Source organism: Triturus cristatus, chromosome 1_1 (genome assembly GCF_964204655.1).
Source record: "Triturus cristatus chromosome 1_1, aTriCri1.1, whole genome shotgun sequence".
NCBI lineage: Eukaryota > Metazoa > Chordata > Amphibia > Caudata > Salamandridae > Triturus > Triturus cristatus.
Window position 1 is genome coordinate 375,444,313 of NC_140579.1, and position 23,133 is coordinate 375,467,445.

The window sequence follows — 23,133 nt, forward strand, 5'->3', positions numbered from 1 at the left end:
CCACCTCAGACAGATAACATTGCACCCCATCTTTGACACACCCCCTCTTTGATGGACTGGAACCTGCAACCCCCCCCTCACAACCCCTAGCGCCTTGAGACCCTTACGGGTGAGTAGTCGCGCTTAACAAACACCTGATGGTACGCAGATTGCGCTTTTTGTGATTTGGTGTAAATCCGTTTAGTAGGATTTTATTAAAAGTTAAGGGTAAAAAATTATTGTATATCTGGACTGTTGGGTCTGTGAGAAGCCTGAGATACTTTTGCTGGAGCGCCAATTTAAAAACAGAGCATTCCAATTGACCCAGGGAGCTTTATTTCCTTTGAGCCTATTCGCTCTAGCAACAGTCATACTGATTGACTGCCAGCCACATCATAAAAATGTTGCTTGCAGCCGTCACACGACTCGGGGACTTTGTCTCCTGCTCTGCAGTAGGAAATTAAATAAAATATAAGGGGGCAAAGTAGGGATACCCTGCCCCCCTAGGCCTCATGGGGGGACCCAGAGGGACCCCCTAGGCCAAAATCCCCAAAACATCAGTAGTTTCTGCTGCGATCTTGTAGGACTCCCTCAGGATCAAAAAATAATTGGCAGCTGGGGCCTTAATCTTTAATTAAAGGCCACAGGGAGCCCAACCCCAAGGCTTCATTGTTTATTTAAGGGGAGGGAGGGCACGCTGCTCCCCTCCCCGAGCTATTAAAGACCCTAGGAAGACCACTGCCGAGGCCAAACTTTGTGTTTGAGATATCATTAGTGATCATAAATGATGTGATAGAATATGTCATGATTGATGTAATATGTAAGGTCATTAGCAGGGCATGGCGGAGCTTTGCTAACTATAACGGGTGAATTCCTGTTTTTCTTTTTATTTCAAAACATCACTGTTGTCACTGACATATTCACCTAACTATAACGTTACTTTAATCTTCGCCTTAGCAGCTGGCACCCGCAGCTCAGTTTTATCCATGGTCCTGTATATGCATCCCTAAATATCACTTTAAGAAACGCCACTGTTTAAGAGCGCTGCTGTCACATGTCCTCCTAGTCTGAGCATATGTTCTTCAAACGCTTTGTCTACCACTAAATGCAGTACCAATTTTGATTCAGTGCATACTAACTTCCATACATTTGAGTCATATGATATTTCTCAATAGATAAAAAGCAAAATTGGGGAAATGTCACAAAATACACCCTTTTATCTTGCATCCAGAAATAGTTTATTGAATTAAAATGTCCCAGAATCAAAGACTAGCCTTTTGTAGTAAATAAAGGCAAAGAGGAAGAGATTTAAGGTCAAAGGAAGAGCCTTGATACAGTGAATAGCCACACTTCCCAGCTGGTGCCCCTGCCGAGGTGTCAATTTGTGAGGTCTTCAGAAGTAGATTTACAACCGTATGGCGTTTAAAATGCTCTAGGTTGGCCTAAGTTTTAGAATGCTGTTAATCGATGATTCACAATTTATTGTCCAAACAGAACACTCTTCCTTGGTCAATACCAAGCCACGTGATAAACATCTTGGACGTCCTCTCGTTTTCTTAGGTGTTCACTCACTCACTTTGGGTGTCTTCTGGTTTGCCTGATTACACGGGGACTGCTGTTGTGACGCTCAGTGCATTAAATTGTCCAGAAGATTCTGCGGTTATGTTCGAAGAGTTGAAAACCCCATAGGAGAAGCAGAAGAGCGGCGGGGGAGGATTGTGGAAGGGGTTCCTCCTCCCGGGTTGTGCATCCTGTTGTCGGTTTACCGGTAGATCAGCGGTTCCATAAGCAGAGACCCAGCTTTTGTCTATATTTTCTGTTCGCTTTGTTTCTCCTCTTGTGAGACTACTCTGCCATCAATCACTTCCTGGACGATGGTCTTTACAATGCGGCTTCTAACTGGCTCTGGGGCTGAAACAAGAAATGAAGAATGCAGGTAGGATATATTGAGAGAACAGATGATGTGTTTAATGACAGAGAAGCTCGTGGACATGTTGGATAAAGTTTGGAATTCTGCGTTCACTTTATGAATCAGGAATTGGATGTTACCCTCTCCAATTAATTAATTATTTTGTTACCTAAATTAAACTCAGGTAGGCAAATAGCTTTCTAAATGGGGCCCATTTTGGAGCATGTATTTTGTGAATAGTTTAACTATGCACATGTACCTCATATAAACATTCTAATGACAGGACTGCAATCTCCTTTTCCCATCTCTGTTCTTTGAACCATTCATTCTAGACACACGCCCTTAACGTGAAAATTCACAGATGTCTCCCATGTGAGCACTTTTTGAATAGTGCATGGTCCTTATGTGATCATGTACATATTGGCGTTTGCTCACCTTTCAGCATTCCAATGTTGTGCTTGTTCACTATTGCTGTTATTATGCTGCTGCATTTCTCTTATACACAGTGACGTCAGCGCCTCCGGTGAATGGTTCGTTGTATGTTTTTAACCCTTGTGTAAACTTGCTAACGTTAGTGCAGTGACCTGAGGTGAACATTCTTCTTAGTGTATGTACATGCCTCTCGTGAACATTCAAAGTCGTATACATCTGCCTCGTGTGAGCATTGTAGCTGGTACATGTACCTCATGTGAGCACTAGTGTGTGTGCTTCATTGGAACGTTTGCTGTGCTGAGGTGGCACCTCGTCGGATCATTCTAATGTTCTAATTATTATAATATTGTTACTAGCCACTCATTAGAACACGCTGATTTTAGAGCATGTTCCTCATGCGAATAAGTTTACATTGATGCATGTGCCTCATGAGAATAGACTAGTTAGTGCAAGTGCCTCATGTAAAGAGTCGGGGAACAACCTTTACAACGCAACTTTTACAACGCACTACCATTACAACAAAACTGTTACAACGCGAGTGCATTGACAACGCAGGACATTACAACGCAAGTCTTTACATCGACTTGCACTAGATGGCGTGCTAACATTAAAAATAGTGTAGTTTACTATCCCAACACCTTCCCTACTGTTACGTGGACTGGAGTTGGAATAGTAAATTACACTTTTTTAATGTTAGCACGCCATCTAGTGCAAGTCGATGTAAAGACTTGCGTTGTAATGTCCTGCGTTGTCAATGCACTCGCGTTGTAAAACTTTCGTTGTAACAGCATGCGTTGTAACATCATACATCCGAAGAGTCTGCGTGGTGCCAGTGCCTCATGAGAATAGACTAGTTAGTGCAAGTGCCTCATGTGAAGAGTCTGCGTGGTGCCAGTGCCTCATGAGAATAGACTAGTTAGTGCAAGTGCCTCATGTGAAGAGTCTGCGTGGTGCCAGTGCCTCATGAGAATAGACTAGTTAGTGCAAGTGCCTCATGTGAAGAGTCTGCGTGGTGCCAGTGCCTCATGAGAATAGACTAGTTAGTGCAAGTGCCTCGTGTGAAGAGTCTGCGTGGTGCCAGTGCCTCATGAGAATAGAATAGTTAGTGCAAGTGCCTCGTGTGAAGAGTCTGCGTGGTGCCAGTGCCTCATGAGAATAGACTAGTTAGTGCAAGTGCCTCATGTGAAGAGTCTGCGTGGTGCATGTGGTGCAGATCGAAGCTTCCGAATCCCCTCTACTTCCACGGACGGAGTGATCTCACAGTCACACACGCATACACACATCACACGCTGGTGGGGCCCATTTCACCAACATTCATCCTACCACTCTTATCCGTGCCATGTATAAGGGGAAACACTTTCCTGCTACCTATCCAATCTGCATGTACTTTGAGGTCAATGGCATCTACTTAGTTGCTTTTAAATCTAGCGAAACATTTCAAAGAATACACAAATAAATTCAATAAACATGACCAGAAATAATCACCCGACACAGAGATTCAAACAGAATTATTTGTTTATCTAAAATTGTAAGAAAAGCCAATTAAATGCAAATTCAGTTCTCTCATATTTACCTATTCTGTCTAAATGTCAGATCCTAAGTCAGAACTGGTCCTCAGTAGAAGAAACAGAGTTTCCTGCCGTCATGTAGAGTCACCGTCCTCTCCGTCAGCATAGGGACCTCGGATCATCAGTTCGGGAAGAAGTGGCGCTAGACCTCTCTATTCTACTAATATTTATACCAAAATTTACATTCTGTAATGTTACATTTTACTATTTAGAACGGATGAAATGGCGGAAATAATGTCCTCTTGGTACATTTGCGAAACAGTGCGAGATTTTCTCACACTTAGATTGTCCCAAATAATGAATAGAAAAATTGAATGTCCATGTCTAATTCGATACTTTTACGGATGTCTTTTTAAGATATTTTGTATCCCAGTGGTGGGATCATCAGTTCATAAGTTCAGCATTCAAATTCGAAACAAATATCATGTTCAGGGGCTCTTGGCATCCGTCCTGGATTTGTCGTCATGATCATGGCTTTTCAGTTTTGTCGAGTGGGCAAGGTAACAGGCAGCGCGAAGCCTCTTTGCAAAATTTCTATCTACTCGAATGCAGGCTGCGGGTGGTAGCCATTTTCTGGTAGGCCACATTAGTCAACTTAAGTCAAAATAGACATAAAACAGAATTACTGCACGGAAATGATTATACAGTGTTATTCCCCTGCTAATACCCTTATGTGTGTGTATTTATCTAGCCATTTGTGACATCAGAAGCCATTAATGCATATTAATTATAAGCGCAAAACACAATAACATTACATAAGCAACATCTATTTCTGTCAGTTTGCTCACCAACTTAGTTCACTTATTATTGTAGCCATGCAATAGCATTCCCACGTGTAATTCTCTTGTTAATAAGGTTGGTTAGACAAAACTCAACATACTTTTAATGGTTAATAATTAATCAGTAGTACTTTTAATTATAACATGCGAAAATGAAACAGGTATTCGGGTTTAAAATAAAAACCCTGCTCCATCAATCCCCCCTTTGGTGATATCTAATCACCACAAAAATCAAAAACCCCAAAAATCAATTTAATTTCCCCTTTTGGAAGAAATTCAAAATATTTTCTTGTTCATTTTTCAAACCCTTGTTTCCAACTCATCTTCTCTCTTGGTTTCTATATACATGCTTTCTCTTAGCTCTTCTAATTCTATTTCTTGCGGATCTCTTTCTGGTTTCTTTTGTCTCCTTTTAACATTTTCTTTTGTGATTTTCTTTTTATTTCTTCTATACCTACAACACATACACCCTAATCTAAGGATCAATAATGCAACAATTACACAGGTTAATGGAAATAATATCTTACCAAAAATGGTACTACCTATTTTAGCTATAAAATTCTTAATAGCAATCATCTTATTAGCCATTTTAGTCCAGATACTTTCAGCTTCCAGTGGTACTAATTCTTCATGCAAATCAGTAATATTTTTGATATAAACTTTTAGATCTTTACTTTCGTCAGGAATGTAAGTGCAACAATGTTGAACTTTCAGCATTCCACAGACTCCACCCTCTTTTGCCAAAAGAATGTCAAGGGCAAGTCGATTTTGCATCGCCATAGCACGCAAAGCAACCATTTCTGTATTAACCAAAAGAAAGCCTCCAGCGGTGCTTGTTGACAAGCGATCCACCACTGTTGATAGCTTCCGAATGCCATATGCATTCAAAGAAATTCCCACTGCTGGAATTAAAGCTCCAAAAATATCTCCTACAATTTCTGTCCATGTTTCTCTTCTATAGCGTGTTAATGTGTTAGAATGTTCAGCATCATCTACTCTATCCATGTGAAAAATCTTTGGAAAGACCAGGCCTACATAACATGTACCAAACCAATGGTCAGGCAAACGGTAATAAGCCTTGTTCCCACAAATATAATACACTCCCGGAAAAACTGGATCTTCTCCTCCTCTAAATCCCCATCCGGTTGCAATAAAGTATGTATCATGGCACTCACTAGTCCCTATGAAATAATAATCGTACTGGGATCTCTTCCTGGTAATGCACAGTTTGCCTTTCTGTGGGGCATCTATAGCCATAGTTGGACTGGCTCCATTTTTCAACTCCTTTCCTTTCTCAATATCCCACATTGTGTCACTCATTTTATGCCCTTCTGCTTTCTTGTGCATGTTCAATCTTCTTCTCTCAACCATGTCTAGAAAATTCTTCTCTTCTCCCTTCAAACGGCAAGTTAAATTGTTTCTAAAAACATATTCTAATGTTAATTCTTTGGTTTCTAAAAAAATCTCACCTAAAGTGTTAGCTTCTTTTGCTGGATTCAGTGCTTTATTCATAGGCAGTTGCCCAAGAATATTATCAACATTAGACATATTATAATCTAATTTCCCTAATTGGTAAAATATACTAATTAGCACACTACAAGAAATTCCATACGTAGCCGGAAGATGATGATAAGTCACTCCTTCCGAAACAGAGGCAGGTAATTGCATGCAAACGTAGCAATCCCTTACTTCCATTGTCTTTACGTACTCATACAACAATTTAGAAAAAACATTGCTAGAAAAATCATTAATTGACCTATCCTTATGTATATGTATATTGCTAGTTCTAGTTGGTACTATTTTCTGTGAACTTTTCTCTATATTAGTCCTGTTCTCAGTATGACCTTCTAAAGTGTCTATAGTGACTCTAAATGAAATCAATAGAGCAAGTACGCTCCAAAGCAGCATTAATAAACCTGTACAGCAGCAGCACATCTTGCACCATCTTTTCAGAAAGGTACATCTACTTTTATTATTCTCAGTGTTGGCCATTTTGTTAATTTGACCGTGTCTTTTGACTTAGCCTCTTCTACTCCTCTACTGAACTTTTAAGGGCAGCAAGTACCCAACAGATTTTTACAATCTACTATTTTTAATATTGCTTCTTTTCTTCTCCCCTCCAAGTGATTTTCCTTGGATTTACTCAATTTGGATTTTCATCACTTTTCACTGTCTCCTCATCATCATCAAACTGTATCAGGTCCTGAACATTCGTCTCTTCTCCAATGTCGGACAAGATAACTCTCAGGATTCCCACAGCTTCTTCTTCAGCAACCTCTTTCAGTAAAGCCTCCTCTGGACTTCCTTGACTGTCTGCCTCTTCTCCTTGTTCAGGCAGTGCCACATACGTCCATTCCGGTGACTTGTACCTCTGGTTTGGTTTTCTTATTCTTTTAGCTCTCTCAGGTATCTTTGTTTCTTCTTCTTTAGTTGGGTTTTGACTTGACACTTCGTTCACTTGTTCAGCTTTCGAAGAGTTAACTCGTGTCAGTCTATACCTCAGTCTCTTTATCTTATTCGGCCAAAGATCTCCTTTAGCATTTCTCTTTTGTTTTCCTTCTTTATTGTTTCTTTCTCCAAGCCAAGTTCTCTTTCTCAGAACTCGTCCTCCATGTATCTCATTGTCACTTTCATCTGACTCTGTTTCTGTTGCCTCTTGTTCATTAACAGTTTTCTTTTCCCCAACAACTTCCTTTTCTCCAACAGTCTCTTTTTCCACCAATTGAGATTTCCCTACTTCTGTCCCTCCTCGGGTCTCCGACACGCAATCTTCTTGCTGTCTACTTGTCCCTTCACCTAGCTTGTTGTTGATGTTCCCTACACCTCCTCTGGGTTTTTACGCAATCTGTCCCTCACTGTCTTTGTCTGTCCCTTTTCCTTCAATATTTATCTCAGGTGGAACTTGTCCAATTTCCTCATGTGATTCAGGTGTCTCTTCTGTTGGAATGTTCTTTTCTTTTCTTTCTTTCTTTTTGTGTTGGTCACTGTCAGTTAGAACCTCAGGCACTTCTTCAGAATCTGAATTTGCCTCTGCAGTTTGCACTGTTCTTTTCAGAACCTCTTCTGGTGGGATGAAAATTTCCCTTGACTCACTTTCCCCACTTTCAGGATTCTTTTTCCTTCTTACTTTCTCACTGTCTGCATCATCACTGGAATCTGATTCTTCAAAGTATTCTTTTCCAGTGCCGTCTCTTGGATTTGGAACTCTCAGTGTGTGACTTGCATGTATCCAATTTTTCACTCCAGCACACTTCACAGCAGTCGTTGTGGTCAAAATGACTTGTCTTGGCCTTCCCCACCTTGGAACCAGGCAGTTCCTTCTTCTGTGGACTTTTATCCTTACCCAGTCCCCTGGTCTTAGATCATGGGCTGGTTTCTTCTCAAGTGTGGTGGCGTCTTCTCCAACCTGGTGAAACACAGAATGAACTGCGTCAGCCAGGCCTTTACAGTAATCCAAAATCATGTCATCAGTTATAGTCATCAGCTTGTTGACTGGTACAAAGGCATGTCTCATAGCACGTCCCATGATAATTTCATGTGGACTCAAACCTGTTGTTCTGTCTGGAGTAGACCTAATGGTCATCAGGACTAGAGGCAAGACATCGGGCCATTTCATTCCTGTGGCTAAGCACATTTTGCCAATTCTGTTTTTGATGGTACCATTCATTTGTTCAACCACACCAGAAGCCTCTGGTCGGTAAGCACAATGTAGCTTCTGCTGTACACTCAATGCTTCACAAATCAGACCCATGATTTCATTATAAAAATGTCCTCCTCTGTCTGATTCAATGGTTACTGGGAACCCATACCTTGGGATAAATTCTCTCAACAGTAATTTGGCCACTGTTATCCCATCATTTCTTCTTGTTGGATATGCCTCCACCCACCTGGAGAACAAACAGACCACCACCAGGACATACCTTAATCTGTTGACTGGGGGCATTTCAATGAAATCAATCTGCATTCTTGTGAAGGATCCCCCCTCTCTGCCTATTGTTCCTAGGCTCACCACTGTTTTCTTTCCAGGATTGAATTGCTGACATATCAGACATCTCTGACAGAGACTTTCTGCTATCAGCCTGAACTTTGGACTGTACCAGGTTTGCTTAAAGGCTCTTATCATAGCATCCCTCCCCAGGTGTCCTTGGCCATGATACATCCTTGCCATTGTTGATAGCATGCTATTTGGCATGACTGGTCTTCCATCTCTATAGACCCACACATGATCCTTTTCTCTAGGTGCACAACCTGCTTTCACCCAATCTTTCATTTCCTCATCTCCTGCCTCATCCTGCAATTGTTTCACCTCCTCCCATGTTCCCACTTCATTAGTAAACATCAAGGAACAAGAAAATATTTCTCTTTCTTTACTCCGGTTAATAGAATGATTGTTTCTTGCACAGTATTGTGCTATGTCATTGGCAAATTTATTTCCCACAGTAACAAAATCATCACCATGACCATGAGCCGCACATTTTACAACTGCCAGTTCTTTAGGCAGCTGTATCGCCTCTAGCAGTTTTCCAACCACTTCAGCATTCTTTATGGGAGTTCCACTGGAGGTCAGGAAACCTCTTTGTAGCCATAGCTGGCCAAAATCATGAACAACCCCGAAGCCATACTGGCTGTCAGTCATCACAGTCACTCTCACACTTCTCCCAATTTTGCAGGCTTTTGTTAAGGCCACCAATTCTGCCACCTGAGCGGATTTAACTCCTTTCAAAGGTGATGCTTCAACAACTCCTGAAACTGTACACACAGCATATGCAGCACTCAGTGTTCCTTCATCCGTTCTCAAGCATGATCCATCCACAAACAACACATGATCACTCTCAGGCAGTGGCAGATCTCTTATGTCTGGCCTTGGCTTTGTACAGTAATCAAGTACATCCAGGCAGTCATGATCAACTTCATTCCTTACTCCCACACATTCAGCATCAGGCAACAGTGTCGCTGGATTCACATTCACACATCTTTCCAGAGTCACATTTGTTGCACCAAGAATGACTTTCTCATATTTAGTCAGCCGACTATGAGACATGAACTGTGTCCGGCTCCTTGTTAAAAGGATTGCCACATCATGAGGTACAAATACCCTTACAGGATATCCCATTATGATTCCCTCACTTTGTTCCAGACTTTTACAGGTAGCAGCTACTGATTTCAGGCAACCTGGTAAACCCACAGCTACTGGGTCAAGTGTTGCTGAGAAATAAGCAATTGGCCTTCTCAGGCGTCCATGTTTCTGGATTAACACTGAAAGTGCACATCCATCTCTCTCACTACAATACAACTCAAATTCCTTTTCATAATCGGGCATTCCTAGGGCAGGAGCTTCGCATAGTCTGTCTTTCAGCTCTCTGAACGCAGCCATTTCTTCTGGGTTTAGTTCTAATGGGTCTTTCACCTCACTTTTGGTCAATTTAATCAATGGTTTGGCAATCAGGGAAAAGTTACTTATCCACTGACGACAGTAACCCACCATTCCCAGGAACATTCTCACTTCTCTTTGTGTCATTGGTGCTCTCATTCCTCTAATGATTTTAATCCTGTCAATAGTCACTTTTCTCAGGCCTTTCTCAATGTTATGTCCCAAGTACTGGACTTCTTTCTTGCAGAATTGCAATTTGGCTGGAGATACTTTTAATCCTCCATCTGCCAAGTGATTCAGTAAAGCTATGGTATCTACTTCACAGGCTTCACGGGTTTTTGATGCCACAAGCAGGTTATCAATATACTGGACCAAGACTGAATTTTCAGGCATTGTTAGACTTTCCAGAGATTTCTTCAGCAATTGATTAAATATTGAAGGGCTTTCTGTATACCCCTGTGGAATTCGGCACCATGCCAAAATCCGCTCTCCAAATCTAAAAGAAAATATTGGCTGGCTGTCATGATGCAATGGGATTGAAAAGAAAGCATGACATAAATCAATTACAGTATACCATTCTGCATCATGGGGAATCTGATACAAAATCACTGATGGATTTGGCACAATAGGACAACATGACACAACAATCTTGTTAATTTTTCTCAAATCCTGTACTATTCTGAACTTTCCATTAGGTTTCTTCAGTCCCATTATTGGTGAATTACATGGGCTGCTCAATATTTCTCTTAACACCCCCTGCTGAATCATCTTTTCAATTATGGGTGTTATTCCTTCAATTATTTCGGGTGTCAGTCTGTATTGCGGTATGTTTGGGTAAGCCACTCCCTCTTTTACAGTAATCTTTACTGGATCTACATTTCTCATCAGACCCACATCTTCTCCAGTAAAATCCCAAACTGCTGCTTTCACTGTCTGTTTCAATTCTGGGGGCTATGCATCTGGATTAAATATTGCATATGTTCACAAAGCCTCACATTCCCTGTTATCCATGGTCATTCTGTATAGAACATCCTCATCAGGTGTCTCAAAGGTTATTCCATCTGGAGTACAGAAAATAGTGTAATTCATCTTGCACAGCAGGTCCCTGCCTAGCAAGTTCACAGGACTTGTGACACACACCACAAATCGGTGCATGTCTGAAAACTTCCCTATTCTAACCCTTACTGGTTCAGTAAGTAGAGTTTTAATCTGTGTGTTGGACACACCAACCACTTGGAGTGCTTCGTCCGAGAGAGGAAGATTCTTTATATCAGCTGACCTGACAGTTGATCTCGTGGCCCCTGTGTCAACTAGGAAAGTGACACTTTCACCATTAATTTTCCCATCTACAAAAGGCCCTGCCTGGTCTATTTCTAGAGTTGCGCCAAGTACGCACTCCTCTTCCTCTCTTCGGCAACGTCAGAAGTCTCCCTCGGAGTCGCTTTCCTCATTTTTCAGCCAGTACTGAGAAACAGCGCTTGCGCGTTTTGGTTTGATTACCTGTTCTTCATCGTAGAACCCCGACTCTTGGCTGTACTTCTGGGATCCTCTTCTCTGTGGCACGGGTGGTTTTGGCACCTGATTCTGTTGCTTATCAGCCTTCTGCTGTTGCCGATGCTGACCACACCCCTCACTCTGCACCTTTGAATTCAATGATGGATTATCACATTAGTAGACGGTGGATTCTTACACTCGGATTTCCAGTGCCCCAATTTTCCACAGTTGTGGCATGGGAACTTTTTCTTGGCTTCCTCGATGTTCCCCTTTCCTTTTCCTGGACCAAACCTGGGTTTATTTCCTGGGTTATTTGCCTGTTCAACCAACTGAGCTTCCTGTCTTTCTGCAACTTTCACCTGTGCCCACATTGCCTTTTCTTTTAGCTTCCTCTGCTTTGCCTCAATCTCATCACTGAAGTATTTTGCATGTCTCAGAATCTCATCAATCTTCTTGCTCTGCCAGTCTATGGTATGCTGCCTTATCATTTCACTGATTTCCGGCCGCAAACCGTACACAAATCTATATACAAAATGGCTCAGGTCCTTGTCACCCAGATGTTCATCTCCACTGAACTGTTTGAAAGCTAATATTAATCTTTCATAATATGCATGGACTGATTCCTTCAATTATTGATGTGTTCGATCTATTTTAACCCAATCAGTTTCCTTGGGAGGTACCTTATTTTTCAAGAAGGCCATAACCTGCTCATACTTCTTCATTACCTCCGGGTCTGAAGCTCCTGTCTTTGGATCTCTCGGGTATTCCTTAGTGGCCCAGCGCCGGGACGCCCCTTTGCTGGGGCATCTGTGCGCTCTGTAAATCTGGCTAACATAACATATGACTATTTTACATTCTGCCCACAGGTCTGCTGGTGCAATTATATCACACAGACTATTCAGGTCAATCCACAGCACTTTTGACAGCTTCACAAATCTGTCGACCTGTCTGTACCACTCGACGGGCTTTTCCCTTAGTCGAGGGAAATCATTTGTAAATGATAAAATATCCTGTCTGGTCCATGGGACATGTACATACCCACCTCCTGGAATCTCCCTCATAAGGTAGGCTGTTACTGCTTTATCCTTTTCTTTGAGAGGAAATGTTGAGTAAGTTCTATCTGCCCCATCCTCTCGCTTTCGGTACTATCTGTCTTTCCATCTTTCTACGTCTCCCCATTTTCTCAGCAAAGCAATCATTTCCTTGATCTGCCCTGTTCGGCCTGCATTGTTCAAATTCTCAATGTCTTTATCTGTAAAATCCACTCGGTAAGGCTTTTGTAAAGCTTTTACCTTGTCCATGTCAATTCCCAACTCACTGGCTATTCCTTTCAATCTGTCATGTATGTTCTTTGCTCTCCATGTAATACTTTTGCACAGGAAGAGGATCTCCCCTTCCTGATAATTTTTCAGTGTTTCTGTAGGGATTGTTCCTACTATTATCTCTTCCAATTCCATACGTAGCCTAGCTACATCAATTCCCTGTGATTCCTTTTCTTTTCTCTGTAAAGTTTTCAGCCAATCATTCAAATCTTCAGCAGTTATCACAGATTTTTCTGCACCCCCTGGTTCTGACACTCTTTGCGGTTCTAAAATTGATCCTCTGTTCCCTTCCACACATCCAGAATTCAAACTTGAGTTAGTCTGCACACTCAATTCTCCTCCACATATGGTATGTCTCCACTGATTTTCTCCTGTTCTCCACTGTGTTTCTCCTGCTCTCATTTCTGCCTGCTCCGGAGGAACAATCAATCTATTGCCCACATATGGTACTGTCAAACCACTTTTGCCCGTCCTCTGCTTGTCAAAAATCGGCATAACCGGGCCTATTGTCACAGGCACTGTAACTGCCTCAAGATTTTTAGTCAGTTCTCTGATTTTCTCTGTCAGTTCAAAGGTAGTTCTTGCTAGTTCTCTGGTCTTTTCATCCTCAAGTTCATTCTCTCTTTCTATCTCTCTCTCTTTCTATCTCTCTCTCTCTCTCTCTCTCTCTCTTTCTCTCTCTCTCTTTCTCTCTCTCTCTATCCTTCTCTCTTTCTTTTTCCGCCAGAGAACAACTGCCTTTCAATCCAGGGGTGGTACCCTCTGTCTTAATAATCCGCAGGGTGTCTCTCATGGGGGTCACTGCTGTTCCTACCTCTGGTTCTCGTCTATACGGGAGTGGTCTTTTATAGAGCATGTCCTCTAAGACATCATCATCAGACTAATTTGCCCCATATCTCCTGGGTTCTATATTATGTTCTTTCTCTGTACACTTTCTCCCTTCTGACTCCCCTGCTACTCTTACAGGATATAATCCCTCTGTCATACTGGCGTCACGCCATCGTCTCATCCGGTCATGATGGGTTTCACGATCATACTTTCGCCCAAACCTGTAGCTACCCCCACCCCTCTGCTTTTCTCGTTCGTGCATTTCATCTTCCCATTCAGTCAATGCCTCAAACTGCGTCGGCCTAGGCCGAGGCTCTAGATTCATCATCCATTCCCGTAAGTTCCTCAGTATGGCCAGATTAAATGAGCCATGTTCCGGGAAAGCTAAAACCCCATCTTCCCTCGTATACTTCACCAAGTTATCCAACCAAATACAGGTATGATACCCATACTTCGCAACCATTAAGGATGCCGGGGTTCTTATCGGGGGCAATAACTGTCCTTCCCTGGTCACTATATCTTTATCTTTGTCAAACCAATTCTTTACTTTACTAAGCAAAGACTTCTTTTTCTTTTCCTCAGCTGGGTAGTACATTTTCTTATTTCTCCCAAGCTACTTGTCCTTTCTACAACTGTACGATCTCCCGTCCAATTGCAGCGCGACTTACACTAACGCACCAATCCTGGAGCGTCTACGTCACTGACTCAGTCCGCGAATCCCAGCGCGACTCACACCAACCCTGGAGCGTCTACGTCACCCTGTATGTCTCCCAATCCTAGCGCGGCGTACACTAGCACACCAATCACCGTGCTTCCACTGTTCTAACCCACTGTCCAATCACAGCGCGGTCTCCCTGACATCAGCAGTCGCTGCAGTCGCTTCTGCTCCTGTCTCCTGTCTCTCGTCTACCCCTCCTTTACAAGACTACTTGGTAGACTTTGTTTCAACTTCTACGAGTCTGTTAGTTACAACATACAAACATCTCCATTGTCTGCTTTGCTAGCCACAGAACAGTAAAAGACCTTTCCCACGAGAATTCTGCCTTTCCCGAGAGCAGCGCTTACCTCTGCCCTACTACAGAATCGTTACTTCCGTTGATAAAGTAGCACATCCCTCTACTTTACCCTTCTAACAAGCACCAATTAACTGTTTTCTCCGGAATGCTCCTAAGAGTTTCACAATTAACCAGAATGCCTTCTCATTCACGCACTTTCACACCAGAAAATGTAGTTCATTCACACAGAATTCTGTCTTTCCCGAGAACAGCGAACAGTCTGTCCTACTACAGAATTATATCACACGTTAACAAAGCAGCGCTTATCTCTGCCCTGTCCTTCTAACAAGCTCAGAGAATACCTATTACCTTTCTAGTGTTAAGCTTTAACGGAATGCCATACGGATCCCTGAGACCTAAGACCAGAACTTCACAGATAACCTTCACTATCATATACACTTCTCTCACACAGAAAATACGTTTCTAATGGCAACACACGGCGATGCTACCTCATCGAACCCAGACAATGCGACACGCAACTTCAATTGTCACACGTTTTCCCCTGTCTGCATACAGGGCCAACAATCCCGCCTTTTTCCGAGAGCAACACTCCCTCTGCTCTACTACGGAACTGTCACCGACTCCCTACGTCCCAGAAGCCGTTCACAATACATAAAACTCAACACGACTTCAACATATAGTGTTAGTACAAATATCAATCAATAATTAACAAGCCTATATACACGCAATTTCGCCAGACCAAGACAATAGTAAACCATCATACTGCTACCAAGAAACTGGTGCAGATCGAAGCTTCCGAATCCCCTCTACTTCCACGGACGGAGTGATCTCACAGTCACACACGCATACACACATCACACGCTGGTGGGGCCCATTTCACCAACATTCATCCTACCACTCTTATCCGTGCCATGTATAAGGGGAAACACTTTCCTGCTACCTATCCAATCTGCATGTACTTTGAGGTCAATGGCATCTACTTAGTTGCTTTTAAATCTAGCGAAACATTTCAAAGAATACACAAATAAATTCAATAAACATGACCAGAAATAATCACCCGACACAGAGATTCAAACAGAATTATTTGTTTATCTAAAATTGTAAGAAAAGCCAATTAAATGCAAATTCAGTTCTCTCATATTTACCTATTCTGTCTAAATGTCAGATCCTAAGTCAGAACCGGTCCTCAGTAGAAGAAACAGAGTTTCCTGCCGTCATGTAGAGTCACCGTCCTCTCCGTCAGCATAGGGACCTCGGATCATCAGTTCGGGAAGAAGTGGCGCTAGACCTCTCTAGTCTACTAATATTTATACCAAAATTTACATTCTGTAATGTTACATTTTACTATTCAGAACGGATGAAATGGCGGAAATAATGTCCTCTTGGTACATTTGCGATACAGTGCGAGATTCTCACACTTAGATTGTCCCAAATAATTAATAGAAAAATTGAATGTCCATGTCTAATTAGATACTTTTATGGATGTCTTTTTAAGATATTTTGTATCCCAGTGGTGGGATCATCAGTTCAAAAGTTCAGCATTCAAATTCAAAACAAATATCATGTTCAGGGGCTCTTGGCATCCGTCCTGGATTTGTCGTCATGATCATGGCTTTTCAGTTTTGTCCAGTGGGCAAGGTCACAGGCAGCGCGAAGCCTCTTTGCAAAATTTCCATCTACTCGAATGCAGGCTGCGGGTGGTAGCCATTTTCTGGTAGGCCACATTAGTCAACTTAAGTGAAAATAGACATAAAACAGAATTACTGCACGGAAATGATTATACAGTGTTATTCCCCTGCTAATACCCTTATGTGTGTGTATTTATCTAGCCATTTGCGACATCAGAAGCCATTAATGCATATTAATTATAAGCGCAAAATACAATAACATTACATAAGCAACATCTATTTCTGTCAGTTTGCTCACCAACTTAGTTCACTTATTATTGTAGCCATGCAATAGCATTCCCACGTGTAATTCTCTTGTTAATAAGGTTGGTTAGACAAAACTCAACATACTTTTAATGGTTAATAATTAATCAGTAGTACTTTTAATTATAACATGCGAAAATGAAACAGGTATTCGGGTTTAAAATAAAAACCCTGCTCCATCACATGTGCCTCATGAGAATAGGCTAGTTAGTGCAAGTGCCTCATGTGAAGAGTCTGCGTGGTGCCAGTGCCTCATGAGAATTGAATAGTTAGTGCAAGTGTCTCATGTGAAGAGTCTGCGTGGTGCATGCGCCTCATGAGAATAGACTAGTTAGTGCAAGTGCCTCATGTGAAGAGTCTGCATGGTGCATGCGCCTCATGAGAATAGACTAGTTAGTGTAAGTGCCTCATGTGAAGAGTCTGCGTGGTGCCAGTGCCTCATGAGAATAGACTAGTTAGTGCAAGTGCCTCATGTGAAGAGTCTGCGTGGTGCCAGTGCCTCATGAGAATAGACTAGTTAGTGCAAGTGCCTCATGTGAGTCTGCGTGGTGCATGTGTCTCATGAGAATAGACTAGTTAGTGCAAGTGCCTCATGTGAAGAGTCTGCGTGGTGCATGTTCCGCATGAGAATAGACTAGTTAGTGCAAGTGCCTCATTTGAAGGGTCTGCGTGGTGCATGTGCCTCATGAGAATAGACTAGTTAGTGTAAGTGCCTCATGTGAAGAGACTGTGTGGTGCAAGCGCCTTGTGGGAATTTTCTAGCTGGTGCATGTATGCCATGTGATCATTGTCACTGGTGCATGCGCATCACGTTAAGACTAAGGACCTGATTTAGATCTCGGTGGACGGGTTACTCCGTCACAACTTCGACGGATATCCTGTCCACTGAAATATAAATCCCAATATATCCTATGGGATATTCAGTAGGCGGATATCGGTCACCGCTGTGACAGAGTCCCCCGACCGTCAAGATCTAAATAAGGCCCAAAATTTGGTGTATGTGTCTAATGGAAGTATTCTGATTGGTGAATGTGACTTATGTTAATGTTCTAGTTGGTGCAAGCACCATGTGGGAAAGTTCTACTTATAATGAGAGCCCCTCATCTTAACATGTTAACAATGGTGCAGGAGAACACGTTTACAGTGGTGTAAGTGACTTGTGAGAAGGTTCTCCTGATGGGCCATCCTGACCTCTCTGGCTCTAACATGCCTAGACTTAGATGATTGTCTTTACATAACCCCGTCAACTGGCCCCCTCCAGTGTTTGTTGTCCTTCATCCAGGAGTCGTAGGTAGCCTAAAGGTCATCTCCACATTCATCCCACAGCGAAGCAACTCAGTGGCAAAAAGGAGTGAGTGTGTGCTTGAGGGAGAAGGTACCTTGTATATGACAAATGAAGGAGTGATAGAGCGGGCCCCCACTACATCAGATGTATGGAGTCCAGTGCTCCGGATAACTAGGAGTGCTTCATTCCAAACATTTGAAAGTTGAGACTAATTCAATAATTTATGTCGAAAAAAGCAATTATCATTGCTAAAAGGGTTATTTTTAATCAGGCAGAAATATAACGCAAATCCTGCTTTATTTGTCACTTATGGTTCATGTAAAAGAAATGCTCATGTTTTAAAGAAGAAATTAACCTGACATATTTATGGGGCATTGAATGGACATAAAACAAAATCCCAGAATAATTACAGTCATCTTATTACTTTCATCCTTTTCTATCCTTGGTGTTCACTGTCACATTTCAAGTCTAGGTGAAGCACATTTAATGTGATGCTTAATATGGAGCACTCACACCCATGCGTCTTAAAGTAGCAATGCAACATGTGGCTCGTTAGCGCCGTCAGAGCGAAGGAAAGAGAGAACAAGATGGCCGCCACCAAATGTTAACTTTTAGCTTTTAAAGTTGGAAAAAGGAGCCAGAAGTTACATTGGAAAAAATAAAAAAAATAGATGTTTCTAGTGTTTTGTATTGTGGGGCATGTAATGCCCCAGAAATGTGATGGGCTTAACTTCACCTTTAAATCCCTCATCGTATTGGACCTGCTGAGCAAAGTCATCTCTGTTCTTAATAATCCACACAGAGAAGTTGAGCAGTGGAGGTTAGAATCTTCCAAAGGCCAGTACTCCCCTTATCTGGTGGCATGACATGAACTACTGTTACCAACTTAAAACGATATGTCCCATATGAACCATTTGGTGCCTAAGCTTTATTATACTAGACAAGACTTCAAACAGACAAATGGGAGAAGGGCGCAAGAACCCGTCACTGTGATTTCCGAGCATTATAACAAAGCTAACAGAAAGAGGGACGCTTACCTCTTGATGACTGAGAGCCATGACTCTTGGCCTTTTGGTCGACTTTGAAACTGAAAGGAAATGACATGCATATTACATATGATTAAACAAAGAAGACTAGCTTAAGTTGACCAAAGTGATGCAGTACTCAAAGTAGTTCTGTCACAGACACCTTGTAGGTGTATTCATGAAGCCCTCACCCACCAACCTAGTTGGTGGCATGCTTCATCATCGGGCCCACCCAGTGACACCTAGTATGTCCCGGGTGTGCTACGACGCCTGATTACAGCGGAGCTGGTATATTGCTGAGAGTGCAGTGAGGTTGGGTGAATTGTGATTTAAAACGGCTTGGTGGTGGTCCCAGTACCCAAGGGTAAATTAAATTTTAATAACTGGGCCGACACCAGCGGTTAAAAGTAAGGCTACAGGACGTGTAAGGGTGGAGAGTTACTGCCCCCTGCGTCCTTCAGATGGTCGACATGTTTCAGCCAGTGCCTTAGAGTATTCTGGCTTTCCTCAGGACCGTTTTTAAAAGGGTGTGGTGAAAATAAAACAGACTTAGTGTTGTGGTACAGACTATGTGATACACTCACTAAGGCGTTTTTCTACGTGTGAGAGGGGGATTCCCTTCTCATGCATACCTGTACAAACAAACATTAAAAACAAGGACAAAACATTTGTAGAGAGAGTCAGTAGTCAATTTAGACATCCGGTCAACAATGCTTAGGTGGCCGGCACTATAGTGCATGGTGAGAAGACTATAGTCGGCTAGGTGTAATGGTACTGGTGGTGCCATCAGAGTGAAAGTACGCAACTAATTAAGAGCGTGGTGTGGCTAAAACACGGAAATCACACTGAAGGCAGGTGACTTAGTGTAGCAGGGCGCAAGGAAAATGTTCTTACGCTTTGGGTTATTAGCCAAGGCTTCCTGGAGGGAAGCGGTAAGGGGATGACCCTATGAGAGAAAAAGAGATAGGCTGTGGGAGTTAGGGACCTGTGAGGGAAAAAGGGCTTACCCAGTTTGTTGTTTGGAGGCTTGTCAGGATTGTCATACTCACAGTCTTTCTGGTCAGTGCCTGCCTTGTACCTGTTGTCCCGCCGTCGTCCTCCGGTAGAAAGAGCCTCTCGGTGTGTGGGCTTTTTATACTGAGGTTAACGAGGTAGCACCGCCCCTAGATGTAGTTGCTGCTCATGCTCGTAGTTTGCACACTAGTCTCTCGTGCATGCTCAGTGTATCAGCGGGTTGTTGCTCATGCTCATGAATTGTACACTAGTTCCTCGCACATGCTCAGTGTGAGTGCTTGATTTACAATGTAGGAAAATTGCACACTAGTCTCTCATGCATGCTCAGTGTATCAGCGGGTTGTTGCTCATGCTCATGAATTGCACACTAGTTTCTCGCACATGCTCAGTGTGAGTGCATGATTTACAATGTAGGAGATTTGTACTCCTGCCTTTAGCATACGCTCAGTTTGATAGCGCGATTGTGTGAAGGTATATGTAAAAACTAGATTATGAAAAAACTACAATATGCCGCCAATGATACGGGGTAGGGGGCAACACCAGTGTTAGGTGTGGCGTGGTCTTATATGCGCAGGCGCTAAGGGTTCAGTGTTGGTTATGTGTGCGTTAGTGCTGGGAAAACATGCCTGCGGGACGCGCCGCCTCCCAGAGTGGTTCGGCCCATGAATTACTGCTAAGTGCGCGCAGCGCGCTAAGGTTGACATGGCAGAGTGGGTGGGGTTGAAGCATGTGCCCAAGATGTTGGCAGTTTGGTGGTACACACAAGGGGGAGCATGATCAATAATTGTGTCCAGGGGGACTATAGCACGGGGGGCAACTGCGCACAGGCCAGGTGATGTGTGGGTCCAGGGTGTGACTGAGTTCCACGGTATGGCATCGTTGAGGCCATTGGTTTGGGTGGAAAGACGATATATCCAACGTTGTTCCTTGCTGAGTAATTTCTTCTCATTATCCACTGCCAGTTCCGGTAGTTGTTCAATGATGGTCCAGGTCAGGTCATTGGGAGTGTGTCCCTGGGTGATGAAATGACTGGTCAGTTTGCTAATGTTCTTCTTGCACCTGATTGTGCTCCTGTGTTCTGTTATTCTAGTTCTTATTTTTCGGGCGGTCATCCCAATGTATCGGAGGCCGCAGCTGCATGTAAGTAGGTAGATCACGTTACGTGAATTGCAGTTTGTGTGGCTGCGTTGAGTCCACACTTTGTCTGGTTCTAATATCAGTGTTTTCGTATGGCTGGTGAGATGGCACACGCTACAATCATTGCATGGGTAGTGTCCAGAGATCTTAGGTAGGCCCCACGCATTCAGGATAGTATTGGGTTCTCTGTTGGTCAGGGGTCTGGGGCGGGTGCTCACAAGTTGGTCTTTCAGGTTGTTGCACCTTTTGTAGGCAAACCTGGGGGTTTCCCATTGTCGTTGTCCAGAGTTTAGAATTTTCCAGTTTTTGCGTATGAGTTTCGCCACCTCATTGGAAGCTGTGTTGAATGTGGTGACACACGTGATGGGTTGGTCACTTTTGTCCTTGGGTACCGTTTCCAGGAGAGCCTCCCTATTTTGGTTCCTGGCTCTTTTCTTGGTTTTGTTGATAATGGCACGGGGGTAGCCTCTTTCCTCCAGTTTCTTAGACAAGTCTGCCGACTGATTTTTGTAGTCAGTTACTTGAGTGCAATTTCTGCGTATATGCAGGAATTGCCCAAATGGTAGGTTTTCCCTTAGAGGGCTGGGATGGAAACTTGTGTAATGAAGGAGTGAGTTCCTTGAGGTAGGCTTGTAATAGGTCGTAGTGATCAGTTGGCCATCTTTGGCCCATATGTTCAGATCAAGGAATGCCAGGTGGCTTGCACTCGAGGTGCTTGTGAATTTCAGGTATGGGTCTCTTTCATTGAGCCAAGTGAGAAAAAGTTGTAGAGTTGTTTCTGATCCCTGCCAGATCATAAGGATGTCGTCTATATATCGACGCCAGGTGAGAATATTCCTGGTATAGGGATTGGTATTGGGAGTGATGTGGGTCTGCTCAAAGAGGTGGACATAGAGTCCTGCTACGCTAGGAGCGAAAACGCTGCCCATAGATGTTCCGTTGGTTTGGAGGTACAGGCTTCCCTCATACTCGAAATAGTTTTCCTTTAGTGCTATTGTGGCACATTGGAGGATGAAGTCTCTAGGTGTGCGGTGTGGCCATGGGGACTCCATAAGTACCTGTCTCAGGACTTGGATGGTGGCGTCCTGGGGGATACTGGTGTAAAGACTTTCGATGTCCAGGCCCACCAGGAGTTGGGTTTCAGGGTTGAATTCGATGTTGTTGATGACTTGTAGTAAGTGTTTCGTGTCCTGGATGTAACTAGGTGTTTGCTGGACCAGTGGGTTAAGAAAGAAATCGCAGTAGCGAGAGAGAGGTTCCAAAAGGGAGTTGATGCCAGACACTATAGGTCTGCCCGGGGGGGGAAGAATGCCTTTGTGTATTTTTGGTACACTGTAAAAGTATGGTACTTTTATCTTTTGAGGGCAGAGATACTCTGCTTCTTGTTTGGAGATATGTTCCGCCTGGTGGGCGGTATTCACTAGGGCCTGAATAGTGCCTTGTAGTGAGTTGGTTGGGTCATGTTCTAGTTTCTTGTAGTTTCTTTGGTCGCTCAGTAGTCGGCGGCATTCGGTGTCATAGTCCTGCTTGTCTAAGAGCACAATGCCTCCTCCCTTGTCGGCAGGTTTTATTATGATAGAGGGATTGTTTTTGAGTTCCTGGATGGTTTCTCTGTCTTCCTTCGACAGGTTGTTGAAATGGTTGGTTGGTTCTAGATTCTCGACATCATTGTAAACAGCCAGTTCAAAAGTGGTGATCTCAGGGGGCACTGTGGATGGTGGCGGGGTGAAGGTGGATTTGGTCCTCAGGCCTGTGATGTTAGGGTTTTCCGTGGGGATTGAGTCATCCCTCGAGGATTTCTCGAAGAAGGCCTTGAGTTTTAGTTTCCTCATGAACTCCGCCAGTTCCACGTGCAATTTAAATTTGTCCAATCTAGTCGTGGGTACGAAGGATAGTCCCTTTTCTAGTACTGAGACCTGTTTAGGTGTCAGTGAGATGCTTGAAGGGTTAAACACCATGGACTCATGGGTTGCTTGATTCATGGTTTGCTGGTTCCCGGTTGGCTGGGTGCCTTCTGGCGAGTGTTCGCGCTCACTGGGTTGC

The 23,133-nt window shown here is 43.2% G+C and overlaps 1 pseudogene across 1 annotated transcript in view; it reads right to left on the reverse strand.

The window, feature by feature from the left end:
• Nucleotides 1-1,198: 1,198 nt before the first annotated feature.
• LOC146870238 (keratin, type I cytoskeletal 12-like) overlaps nt 1,199-23,133 on the reverse strand; it is a 38,657-nt pseudogene continuing 16,722 nt past the window's right edge. The window contains exons 7-8 of the transcript XR_014970067.1: nt 18,952-19,001; nt 1,199-1,890 (exon numbers count right to left, since the gene is read on the reverse strand). The product of XR_014970067.1 is annotated as a keratin, type I cytoskeletal 12-like (transcript). The remainder of the gene's footprint in view (nt 1,891-18,951; nt 19,002-23,133) is intronic.